The following is an 11,814-nucleotide window of genomic DNA, read 5'->3' as shown; positions in this document are numbered from 1 at the left end:
CTTCAGAAGTTCAGGCAAATGTAGCTAATTTAGACTCAGGTACAGCTAATGACTTGAATTAAAACAACAAGACAGAAAAGGTTTTCAATTTGAAATTAAACTCATTTATCATTTAATAAGCCTCCCTCTTGTTTGAGGGCTTTGCCAGAACTCCTGGAGTAGCTCACTTTGCTGTTCCATTAAATACTTTGTGTGAAAATGGACTAGTGACAGGGGTTTTTTGTTTCTTTTTTTAAGACTATAAACAGAAGTGGGAAAAAAAAAAAGGAAACTTGAGTCATACAATCTATTCTTTAAGAACTACAGAAATAAAGATTTGGGGATTAAAAAAAGGCAGCAAAGTTGAGGAGAACTTCCCAGCTGCAGGAATAAAAGAGGTTTCTGAGCAGATGTTCCCAAAATATCCATTCCAGGCTCCAGGTGCTGAAGGTTGAATTGAACGGATGTAAAAATAAAGGGTGTGCTGGGAAATGGGGTGGGGTGACAGGGATGGGGTGAAGGATATCATGGAGTTATCATGGAATCCCATGGGATTTTCTCCAACTTACTCCAGACTCCTTCAATCTTGGCTCCTTCCTTGGCTGTGAGTACAGCACAGGATGAGTGAAAGGCGGCTGCAGGATAAAATTGTGTGCGAAGCAGCTTCTCTTCAGGCATCTCCAGAATATTCTGGGCTCGCTGTCGCAAGGTGACAACAGGATTGCCTGGAAACTCTCTGTTCTTCCAGCCGGTGTTAAAAAGACCATCAGAGGCTTGCTGCTCTTTTTCTGCCTGCTGTAAAGGAGAAAATGGGGAAGAAACTGAATTTCGTACCTGCCCCAAGGAGCCCCCAGCTGTCTCTGTCCCCTGTTTCAGGGCAGAAACCATTCCTGAGATAATGAAATGAATTGTTCCAGTGCTTGATAACCCTTTCCATGAAGAGTTTTTCCCTAATATCCAATCTAAACCTTCCCTGGCACAACTTGAGGCCACTTCCTTTTGTCCTGTTACTTGTGATGACTTTTCCTGGTCTTAAGAGTCAAACACGGTTAGAAGGGAAAAAGGGATTTTACCTTGGTATTTATTTTTTTACCTTGGTATTTATTTTAAGGATCCTTAGGTGCACACGTCCAGGTCAAGTGCACCTCCATGCACACAGCAATGCACACCCCAAAAGATCTGGTACAACATTATAGGTGTTACTAATTAGCAGATCTATCAAAGATTCCCCAATGAGAGGCTCAAGTGAGCCCCCCCTCCCCAAGGAGCCTTCCCCTGGATGGTTCTATCTCAGTTTACAGAATATGTTCTGGAGAGGACCTTGGGGTCTGGGGCACACTGATCCCTAGGTACGAAGCTTCTGAGATGTTGAGTCTCCTGGCTGAATAAACAAGGCCAAGAATGCAGGCAAAAAGCACTAAGAATACAGGAGTTGTAAAAAGGTATAGCAGGGGTTTGAAAGAAAAGGCAAAAAATCATCATGGCATCACTTGTACAGGCCAGTGTTTGTGCAAGTGACAGTGTAAAAGTAACAACACCTGCTTAGGAGAATGACTGACACGACAGCTGGGCTGCATTTTTAATGACAACAAGTGTAATTTTCTAAAGAGATGGATGCACAACCTGAGACAGGGAAAAAGCCAATACCGTCCTGTTTGTCATCAAACACTCTGAAATGTCTTCAGATGGGCACAAAATCCCAGTGTGGCGTGTGGGATGGGAATCTCTCATGGAGGTGTATTGACGATGCAAGTGGTTTAATCAGTTAAATTATCATTTTGTACAGAAAAAAGGCAGATTTGCTCAATGACCTCACTACTCTGGGGAAGGAAGAAGAAATTGTCAATAAAAGCAATTACAAGTTAAATGAGAGAGGCAAGCACAGTACAGAATGGGTCTTGCTTTTTTTAAATTTTTTTTTAAATTTGTAATTGCAAATAATTGTCCTGCCACAAAGCGTGTTTCACAACAGGTCAATACTGGAGGATAACCCTGGAGATAAATACAGTTGGGTAGAAAATTTAAGTGATGATTCCTGAGCAAGCTCTTCCTGTGTGATAGTAGGAAAGATTTAATTTGCTGAATTGGTATAAAAAGTGATCTTGATGGTGAAGTGGAAACAGAATTCTTGCAAGATTTCAGGCTCTACTATCAGCATGAACCCTAAAAAACTCATTTTCATGTGGTTTAGAGAAATTTTTACCCCGTGAGGTGCTTTCTCAGCAGGTCCATCCCTCCACTGCCCCGTGGGAATTCCCAGGAGTGGCCAAAGGCTCGGTTCAGCGATGTTTTTGGGCTGATTTAAAGTGGAAAAATGGGCAGTACCATCCATAACATGAGATACCACAGTGGACAGCAAGACTACAAGGCATAGTTCAATTAACTCTGGTTTTGTCTGTGGGGAAGGATGGTATCCATATGTATGGATGAGAACTGGGTTGCACCATCATGGGAGACTTTTTTCTTTTTCCAGAAGTCTTAGTCAGAGTTTATTTTACTGATGAAACAGCATGGACTGCTAAGGAATATTATTTTTCATTCGTGCATGCATTCAGAGAGCCTTAGAATGGGTTGGGTTGAGAAGGACCTTAAGGATCATTCAGTTCCACCCCCTGCCATGGGCAGGGACATCTCCCACTGTCCCAGGTTGCTCCGAGCCCCGTCCAGCCTGGCCTTGGGCATTTCCAGGGATGGAAATAAAGCAAAGCTCCCCGTGGGTACCTGAACTGAGCATCTGTAAGCAGCCAAAAACAACTTGCAGGGACATCCAAGGCCAGCAGCAGCTGATTTCCTGAGGAGGAGAATAAATCTTGTTTACAAGTCACGGGGTGCAGTGTGAGACACAACTTCAGTGTCACAAATCCCCAATTTCCAAGTGAGCAGATGACAGGAGTGTCTCGAGTGCTGATGAGTTTATCTGCATAAAGCACTGGAGTTCAAATAATTAAGAATTGCATTGATCACAGGGCTTTAATGGCTCTCCAAAATGCAGGGCGAGGCTGCACAAACATTTGTGCCATCAGCAAAGCTGCTTTGAGCCTTTCCTGTTGGCTCCTGCCCTGCCTCCCGTCCTGCTGCAGCCTCCAGGGTGCAGATCCCAGCGTTTGGGGGTTTGCTGTGAGCAGGACAGATGGAATTATCCGGATTAAGGAACTCAAAGCACAACAAACCTTCAGGTTATATATTTTCTAACTCAGATCATTCTCTGATCCAATTTACAGAGCAGCCCTGGAGTTACAGCGAGAGTGAGGAACCAGCGGGGGGGGGGGGGGGGGGGGAGGAAGGACCAGGAATTCTGATGCTTCAGCCTGAGAAAATGCTCTGCTGCTCACAGCTGTTTTGTGTTGCCTGCTGAGATTCCACCCAAACCTCATCTTAAACTCGGTGATTAGGACATGGATATTAAGGATATGGGGTTTTTTTTCAGTGGGTGGGTTTAGATAATGTCAAAGAGCAAAACTTCTCAATATCCAGACTCAGTCTGGCTCTTCAAGGTCAGGTTGGATGGAGCAACCTGGGATAGTGGAAGTTGTCCATGGCAGGGTGTTGGAAATAAATGAATTTTAAGTTCCTTTCCAACCCAAACCTTTCTGTCATTCCTAAATGAAATGTGGGGTTTTTTTTCCAGCTGAACCTTTCAACACATCCACGTGCAATGGTTGTTGGGGTCAAAATTCCACCCCTGTGGAAGCAGAAACCTCTGGGAATTTGGGGGAGCAAGGGGTAGGTGAGGTGGGGGGACCTTTGCCGCCACTGCAGCAGTGAAGGAACTGTGGGCACCGAGCACCAGAGCCTGCATTCAACCAGAATTTGTCCTAGGAAAATATGATTTCCAGGGTAATCCTGTCATGTGGCTCACAGGAAATGGAAAACAGCTTTGGATGTCTCAGATTCTTCTGTTTCCAGTCTATTCAAACCCACCCGAGGATTGTTTCAAAGCGCTCAGAATGAATAAGTTTCCATTCCAGGTGTCTCTTGGCTTTTTGATTACAAATGAGTTTTCAGTCCACCTGAAACAGATCAAACATTACCACTGGGAGCTGCCAAAGGGAGCAGCTCTGCAAAACCTGATTGACGTTGTTGAACAGAAAACGGAAAAATAAATTATTTTTTAATAAAATTGGAAATGAAAGCTGAAAGAAAGCTGTATGTCCCTAGCAAGGCAAAAAAGCATGAGGAGAATACCCATTATAACAGAAAGTATTGAAAGCCCTGAATATTTGTTCTCAAAAATAGAAAAGATGAGCTAGCTCAGAGCTCTGATCTGGGCTCCCTGTTGATGGATCTGCCTGTTTCCTTGCTTTGTTTTCCTCTTTAACAGTTATTATCCCTTCAAATATCGAGGGGAGAGAACTTTTTTAATGTTTTATTTTTTTTACTTGAAGCCTCAAAGTAAGAATGCTTGGACAATTTTCACTCTACATCCGGAAGACCAAACGTTCTCTTTTCTTCATGCTGTGGAGAAACATGAAAATGGAAGGACTGGACTGGGATTCACCATCCCAGTTCTTCTTCAAGGGAATCTTCTCTTCCCAGATCCCCAGGGTTGCTGGTACTGGGATGGGGTTCCAACGCCAGGGAAGAGCCTTCCGTGTCTCCCCACCATCCTGAGTGTCCATCACTGCCGCCTTGGCAGAAATTTCTGCCCCTCCAGATCTTCCCAGTGCAGTCATTCCTCAACCCAATTCTGTCAAGGAGATCCAGTTAATTCGAGCACTTTTAATAGTAGAGGTTTCTGGCTTCCTTTTCTGAGCTGGGTGTTTTTGACAGACTGTGGAGCTGAGTGGGCAGGGAATGAGTTACACTTGGACAGATGGTCCCTGAATTCCCAGTGTTGTTACTACAGCCATGGAGGGGCTCGGATAATGGAATAAAGGATATTGGAGCTCTTGTGCAGGAGAGATGGAAACAGAGAGATGGACACAAAGCCTGGCCTGGAAAAACTCACCTCCTTATAAGACCAAATACCCAAGAGAGGTGAGAAGCTGAAATTCCATAAGTGGAATGAAGCATCTCCCTAACACCACAAGCGAGAACAGAGTCCAGATCCTAGAGGAAAACCCCCGTGATGGTAGGAGCTCCCAGATTTGTGGGCAGATTCAAGGGGTTTATCACCACGCTGGCTTATCCCAAAAGACATTCATAAATTAGGCCCTTTTGGATAATTCCCTGGGTTTCTCCTGGTGGCAGCAGGGAGGCAGGAGCTGCTAATGGGGTCCAGCCTGCAGAGATCAGCCCAGGCTCACAAATGAACCCTCTAACAAGACCAAGAATTGAACTCCTTTCTACTTCTGTTGACTTAATCACAAAGCCAACACTTCCTGCATCCAGCAGAGCTCTTCCAAGCCTAAATCCAGCCGTTTCATTGCATTAATGGGATGCAGAGATATGAATACCATGGATAATATCCTAATTGTCTTCATTACACCGCAGCTGGTTTGGGTTTTTCTTTTACATTTTCATGTCACCCACTGCCAGAATGAATAAGCCTGCCTTAATTGCTAATTGATCACTTTTCTTTAATTCACAAATTGGCCGTAGGAAAGAGCTCTGTGTTATCAGGGAAGAGGTGAAAACGTGCTTAGATAAGGTCAGGAATTTCTCTGACAGGTATTTGTACCTGGAAGCCCAATTCAGACACATCAGTGGCTAAAAGGGGAATGGGGATAATCACAACAAATGCCATATCCCAACTGCTTTCTCTGTGGTTTCAGCTGGGTTTTTCTCCGTGCATTTCTGTTTAATGAATCCACTGCTAGATGATGCTGTTAGCAGGGATTCCTGTTCTTTCTTTGATACCTCAGAGCCAACAAAGTGGGTTGTGGTGGTTCAACAATTATGCCATTAACGGCTCCACGTGGTTGGCAAGTGTTGCTAAGGAGATAAAACGGGTTTTTTAAATAGTTGTGTAATTCAAGGTGGATCCTGAAGTGAAATTTCTGCCTTGTTTGCTGTCATCCTGCTCTGGATGTGACAGTGAGAGAACCTTGTTCCTGTTGTTTGGGAGCACGAAGGAAGTGGAACAGAGTATTGAATTTTCACTTGTTTTTTTCCATCTTCCTAAAGCATTTTCTGGCCTTTTAAATTTTCTCTATCGTCAAGTTCTTACTGTTGGAGTTGTAAGATGGGCTCTATAAATGTCTTTCCCTCATTATATAATGCCTTCAGTCAGGCTGTCGTCTATAATTCAGTTCTGCTCTTTAGTCTGTAAACACCAACAGGAGATTTTTCTCTAAACTCCTTCACATTAGCAGGACTTTAATTTGATTTCCAAGGGGGATCAGCTGGACAGATGAAACACTCCTGCTTAGGATGGGACAGCATGGGACTGTCCATGACTCTTGGAATTCCTTAGGAACCGCTGTCTGTGACTACAGGTGGTTCAGGAATAGGGAACAGAGGTGATGCCACTCCTAAAGCTTTCTTCAGACACGTTCCTACAGCACTGCCCAGTGCCTTGGCTGGAATTTTGATTGAGGAACACTAAGATGAATCTTAAAGCTTAACCTTCCAATTTGTGCCTTTGTCTTCTGGCTGCTCTGAAAACTTTGGAGGAATCTAAGGAGGAATCCGAGGAGGCTCGGAGCAAACTCCCCTTCCCTTGACCTGCGCTACATTTGCAATTCCGCTCTCTCCATTAGCAGGGAGCCTCGGGCTGATGGCAATGAAGCTTTCAGCTCTCAGGGAATTGTTTTCCAGACTCTGAGGCTCCTGCTCAAGCTATCCTGGGATTCCATGGTTTAATGACATCCCAGAGCCATAGCCCGGGGCAGCAGAAAGCCGTGGACAGGAGGATTCTGTGCATTTCACGTTTTCTAAAGATTTAGGGCAATCACGAAGATTTCCTGAAAAATGTGTCAGGTTTTCCAGCATGTAAAATTCTGACTTTTGGGAAATGAAATTTCTGTTCTCCCTGTAATCCTGGGAGACAGGGGAGAAAGTGAAAATGGATGTGTTTGGGATCTATGTCTTGGCAGGATTGAAAAAAGAGGTTGATTCCTCAGGAATAATATTAATACTAATAAATACTAATACTACTAATAATATTCAAACCAACATAAATACTATGGATGTGACCCTGTGGTTCCCCCTCACTTTTTATTCCACGGATGTGGAGAACATCAGGGATAGTATTCCAAGGTCAGGTCTGTGCCTGTGCTGCCGCACATCCCAACAAGTGGATTTATTTCATTTCAGTTTGTTCACCCACCTGACCAGGCTCCTGATCCTTCTATTTCCTGCTTCATTAATACAAGTTTAAAACCTATTTTTTGACAGTCTGTTTGGATGCTGCTGGCTGAAGCACCTCGAGCCCCAGATTTGCAGGTATCAGGAAGACAATCCAAAGGGAGATTTTGCTGATTGCCACAGATTGATCAGACCAAGCTGTGATGGATCCTGAAGTTGGGGTGCACGTTAGTGAAGCACCAGAATATTCACTGTGGTTCACCCACCACTTCAAGGTTTTCATTTTATTGCTTTTCTTCTTCTGGAGGTGCCAGAGAGACCAGAGGGAGGAGAATTGCTGAGGGATGATTTGGAATTTCTCTCAGGGATGTGGACAATGTGGAGATGAGTAATGCAGCTATTTCTGATGAAGGAAAATACATCCCATAGACAGCAAGGAGCCAAACCCTTGATTCTTTCTATCAGGGCTCTGTGGGTGCACAGGTCGTTGAGTTTTTGATTTTAAACGTCTTTTTTCAAGAGCTGTGAGCAGAACAAGGCCAAATCCTCGGATGACGAGCACAATCCTTGTGTGGATGAGCTGCTCTGTAAATGACAAATGAGTCACATCATTTTGGCTAATTGATCTTGTCTTGTGTGTCTGTTTATTAACGGGAAACCACTGACTGCTGTTCCCAGTTTGCTTTTGTATGGAAATGAAGCTTGCAAGTAGTTTCCAGCCAGGTTCCCAGGGAACTGGGATGGCGAGGGATCACCAGGCATTTTCAGGTGGATTTGTGCTCATGCAATGGAAACGGCAATTTAGTTTTTTAAATTTTCTTTTCTTTTTCTTTTTTTAATGGTAAGCTAAGTCATGGCTTTTTCCTAGCAGCCACTGTTTGGGCTTAGCAGGGAAAATAAATCTATGGACATGGTAATATTCCCAAGGTTTTGGACTATGTTTAGTGCTTCTATCTTCAGGCACCTGCAGCACCACCCCTGACTTTGGAGCTGGTTGTTAGAAACTCCGTTTTTGACCTGTATCAGCATTTCTCCAACTTCTGACACCTTAGAGCAATTTTTTTCCCCTGAATTAAAATTGGTGGATCTCCACTGGCCAAATGGATGTCCAGAGAAGAACAATGGAGCTGGGGAAGGGGCTGGAGCCGCAGGAGCGGCTGAGGGAGCTGGGAAAGGGGCTCAGGCTGGAGCAAAGGAGGCTCAGGGGGGACCTTGTGGCTCTGCACAACTCCCTGACTGGAGGGTGGGGTTGAGCTCAGCCAGGTGGAGTCAGGCTCTGCTCCCAGGGAACAAGTGATGGAATGGATGGGAATAAATGGCCTCAGGTCCTGCCAGGGTCACCATCCCTGCGGGTGTTCAAAATATGGTTTAGTGGGCATTGGGGCGTTGGCCAGATCTTGAATTTAATGATCTTGGAGGTCTCATCCAGCCCTAACGATCCTGTGATTCTGTGATTCTGTTTCTGCAGTGCTGGTACAGCACAGAAATGCCCCCGAGCTTTATTTCCCCACTGAGCTGCTGAGCTGCAGCAGTTCTGCTCTACTTGGTGTCAGACCCATCCTCAGAAATGGGATAAGAAAGCGAATATTCAGCTCCACTTGTCTATATTTCTAAGGGGGAAGTGACAATTTCATAAATACTCGACTATGCTGTTCTCAACATCCAATTTTCTATATTGGATTCATTGCTCAAATCTACTTACTTTAGGAAGCTGAAATGTTAATCTAACAAGTCCTGCAGTTTTACAAGCAGTGTGTGGCTTTTCTTTTCATCTGACACTTGCATTTAAATGACCCTACAGCTTTAGGGCATTGAGACAACCATTATTTCATTATAACACTTCCATACAATAATAAATAATTCCATGCATGATAACTCTTGAGAGGAAACAACTTGTGTGTAGTACGGCTGGGATCAGCTACGGAATTAATATGTGCTATTAGGAAAATTTGTCTGTGGGCACGGCAGGAAACGCGTTCCCAGAGGCCAGATATCAACTGTGCAGCAAAACCGAGCTGCTCCTCATGCTGCCGTGCTGGTTCCCTTTTTGACCTCTGCATTGGAACTGCCAGAGAAAAATTCCAGTTAGTGACAGTTCTGGTAGATTGGAGCATTTGCAATTTTGCAGCCAGCGCCGGCTCTGCTTAGTGCACCACTGAGCACTTGTCAGCTGTTAATCAGCCGAAGTCAATTAGTGCTCTCACTATGGATTTGTTCAGGGTATGACAGCCCTGAGTGGCTCTGTGGGACTAGAAAGCAGCTGAGAAAGGGGAAAGAGACATTTCTAGAAATTCCTTGGTTCTGCACCACAAACTTAGGACACTTATGCAAATTTTGATCAAAGTTTTACCTTAATGTTTTGAGTTTTAACCAGTCCCAATAAGCCATTTAATTTAGAATTCTAAAGCTTCTGGCCAGCAGGACAGGGCAGTTGGTTTGTCCTAGGAATGGTCACCTGGAGTTTTTCCCCTCAGAGGAATCTCCTGGATGGGGGATTGCCCAGCAGGTGAGTGTGGGGTCACCCCACTGCCACACCTTTGTCTCAACAGGGTTTTTGTGTGGTCGTCTGTTGGACCCAGGATTGTTCGTGCCCAATGACTACTGGGAAACATGAAGGGACTCCAACATTATGGATAACGTGGAATAAGGGCGAGAAATTCCTCCTTTTTGTGAGAACATAAATGCTGGGTGGGGTAAACTTGCCAGAGCTCTTGGATGAGCTTCTTCGGGCCCAAGGTTGGACTTGAGACCTCCAGAGGCCCCATCCAGCCTCACTTATCCTGTGCTCCCAAGAAAGTGGCAGGAGAAGTACAATTCATGACTTTTTGAGACTCTAAGAAGCTTTGAGAAGAAACATTGTCTTGACTTTTCAAGAAGATGCAAATTATCATGATTCCAAGTCTTCCCTTCCAGAGCGGCACACAGCTCAAACCAATTAACTTCATTCCTTCAGAATTTGAGGAAATGAGCTTTCACATTCAAAACAATTTGAAACTTTGGGTTGAAAGTTTTAATTTGGCTTCAAAGTTCACCTCTTTGCTCTCAGGAGATGCATTCCATGGAGCACTGAATATATGCATGTACATGGACAATAGGGATTCATTAACTGGGTGAAGTGTGGGGACTTTCCTCTGTTTTGTTGACACTTCCTTTCATATGGAAAATGCAGCGCCAAACTCTCATCTATTCATGTTGTGGCACCCCTTGTAAAAGTCGATATGTCACTATTTTCTGTGTGTCAGCCCAGACTGATGGCAGTGCTGACTTTAAAGACAGGTCAGGAAGGCACTGGGGAAAAAAAAGCAACAACCTTTGCTGATGCTAAATGTCACAGAACAAAGATTTAGCTGCACTTTCCAGAGCTGACACGCAAAACGTGGCCACTGTGGAGAGCAGGGTTTGCTTAAAGCCCAACAAAATCTGCAATATTATACCCAGATACCTCATTGCTTCCTCATTCCCCTCCAAAGCTCCAGTTTTAAGGACTGAGCTCTCTTTCAGCAGTGCTGCAGCTCTACATCACCCAGGGCAGTGCTCGGTGGAGTTTTGCAGCTCTTGCTCAGCCTTCCCCACCAGCTGGGAGTGCATCCATTCATATCCATTTCAGGATATTGTCTCCTTTCCCATTAGCCCATTACTCCCAGTGGATTCAGACTAAAAGTTTGGCTTAAAACTGCTTTTGGCTACTCAGACCAGCATTAGAGCAGCTTGAGGAGAGAGCGGAGGCACCGGCTGGAAGCGCCTCAGACCCGGGAATTCTGTGCTGGCATCAGCCCCATTTCCATTCCCCGTCTCCTGCTATTTTTTAAAATTCATGCATTACCATAAGGCTGCAAAGCACTGCAGAAATCCATCCTCTGACATCCTCAACACGAAAAGTTGAGGCTGAGAGCTGAGCTGAGTCTTATTCACAGAAGCAATTGTCATGCCAGCGAGCCGCCCTCCCCGCAGAGGCCGGGATGCAGGGGTTGGGATGCCGAGATCTCTGCCTGGCACTCTGCAGAGGTCACTGTTTGGGATCGATGGATTGGGAACCAGACAATCTGCCTGGGTACAGTTTAAGACCTGATTTCTGTCTGTTCTTGCCTGTGACCTCTATTGTGCTGCCCATATTGTTCCTTCAGTGCTGGAAATCAAAGGCAAGCGCAGCCTAAAAATACTTGAGCAGAAAAAAAAGAGCTTTAATAACTTGGTCTTACTTTTGCATTTCAAAGGGTCTGTCACATCACTCAAAGAGCCACATGTTTTTAGAGATAATGCCACCTAGACCAGAGACAGGATTCTATTCACACCAAAAATTATTGGTTTTTTAACTGAATTGGAGTGAAAATAGAGGTGAACAAGATACTCTCCTGTCCAGGGGTTTGCTGTAGAATATGTCAGTTGGAGGTCACTTGATTATATATATATATATAGATATGGATATGAATCTATATAAAATGTGTACAGCCAAGCCTGGAAGCGGCAGAGCAGCTTTGTCACCTGGGTGTCATCCATTCCCAAAGTTTTCCTGGATATTAATGTAGGATCTTATGGGATCTTATTTATAGGAGCGTTAAAGAATTCCTAACAATCTTCTGTCATTCCTAGTTCCATGCTGCGCCTTACCGGGAAAGCATGAAAACAAAGCCAACCACTTAAAACCCA

This window comes from Corvus brachyrhynchos, unplaced genomic scaffold (genome assembly GCF_000691975.1).
Source record: "Corvus brachyrhynchos isolate BGI_N302 unplaced genomic scaffold, ASM69197v1 scaffold91, whole genome shotgun sequence".
Taxonomy (NCBI): Eukaryota; Metazoa; Chordata; class Aves; order Passeriformes; family Corvidae; genus Corvus; species Corvus brachyrhynchos.
Note: the sequence above shows the minus strand (reverse complement) of the source record.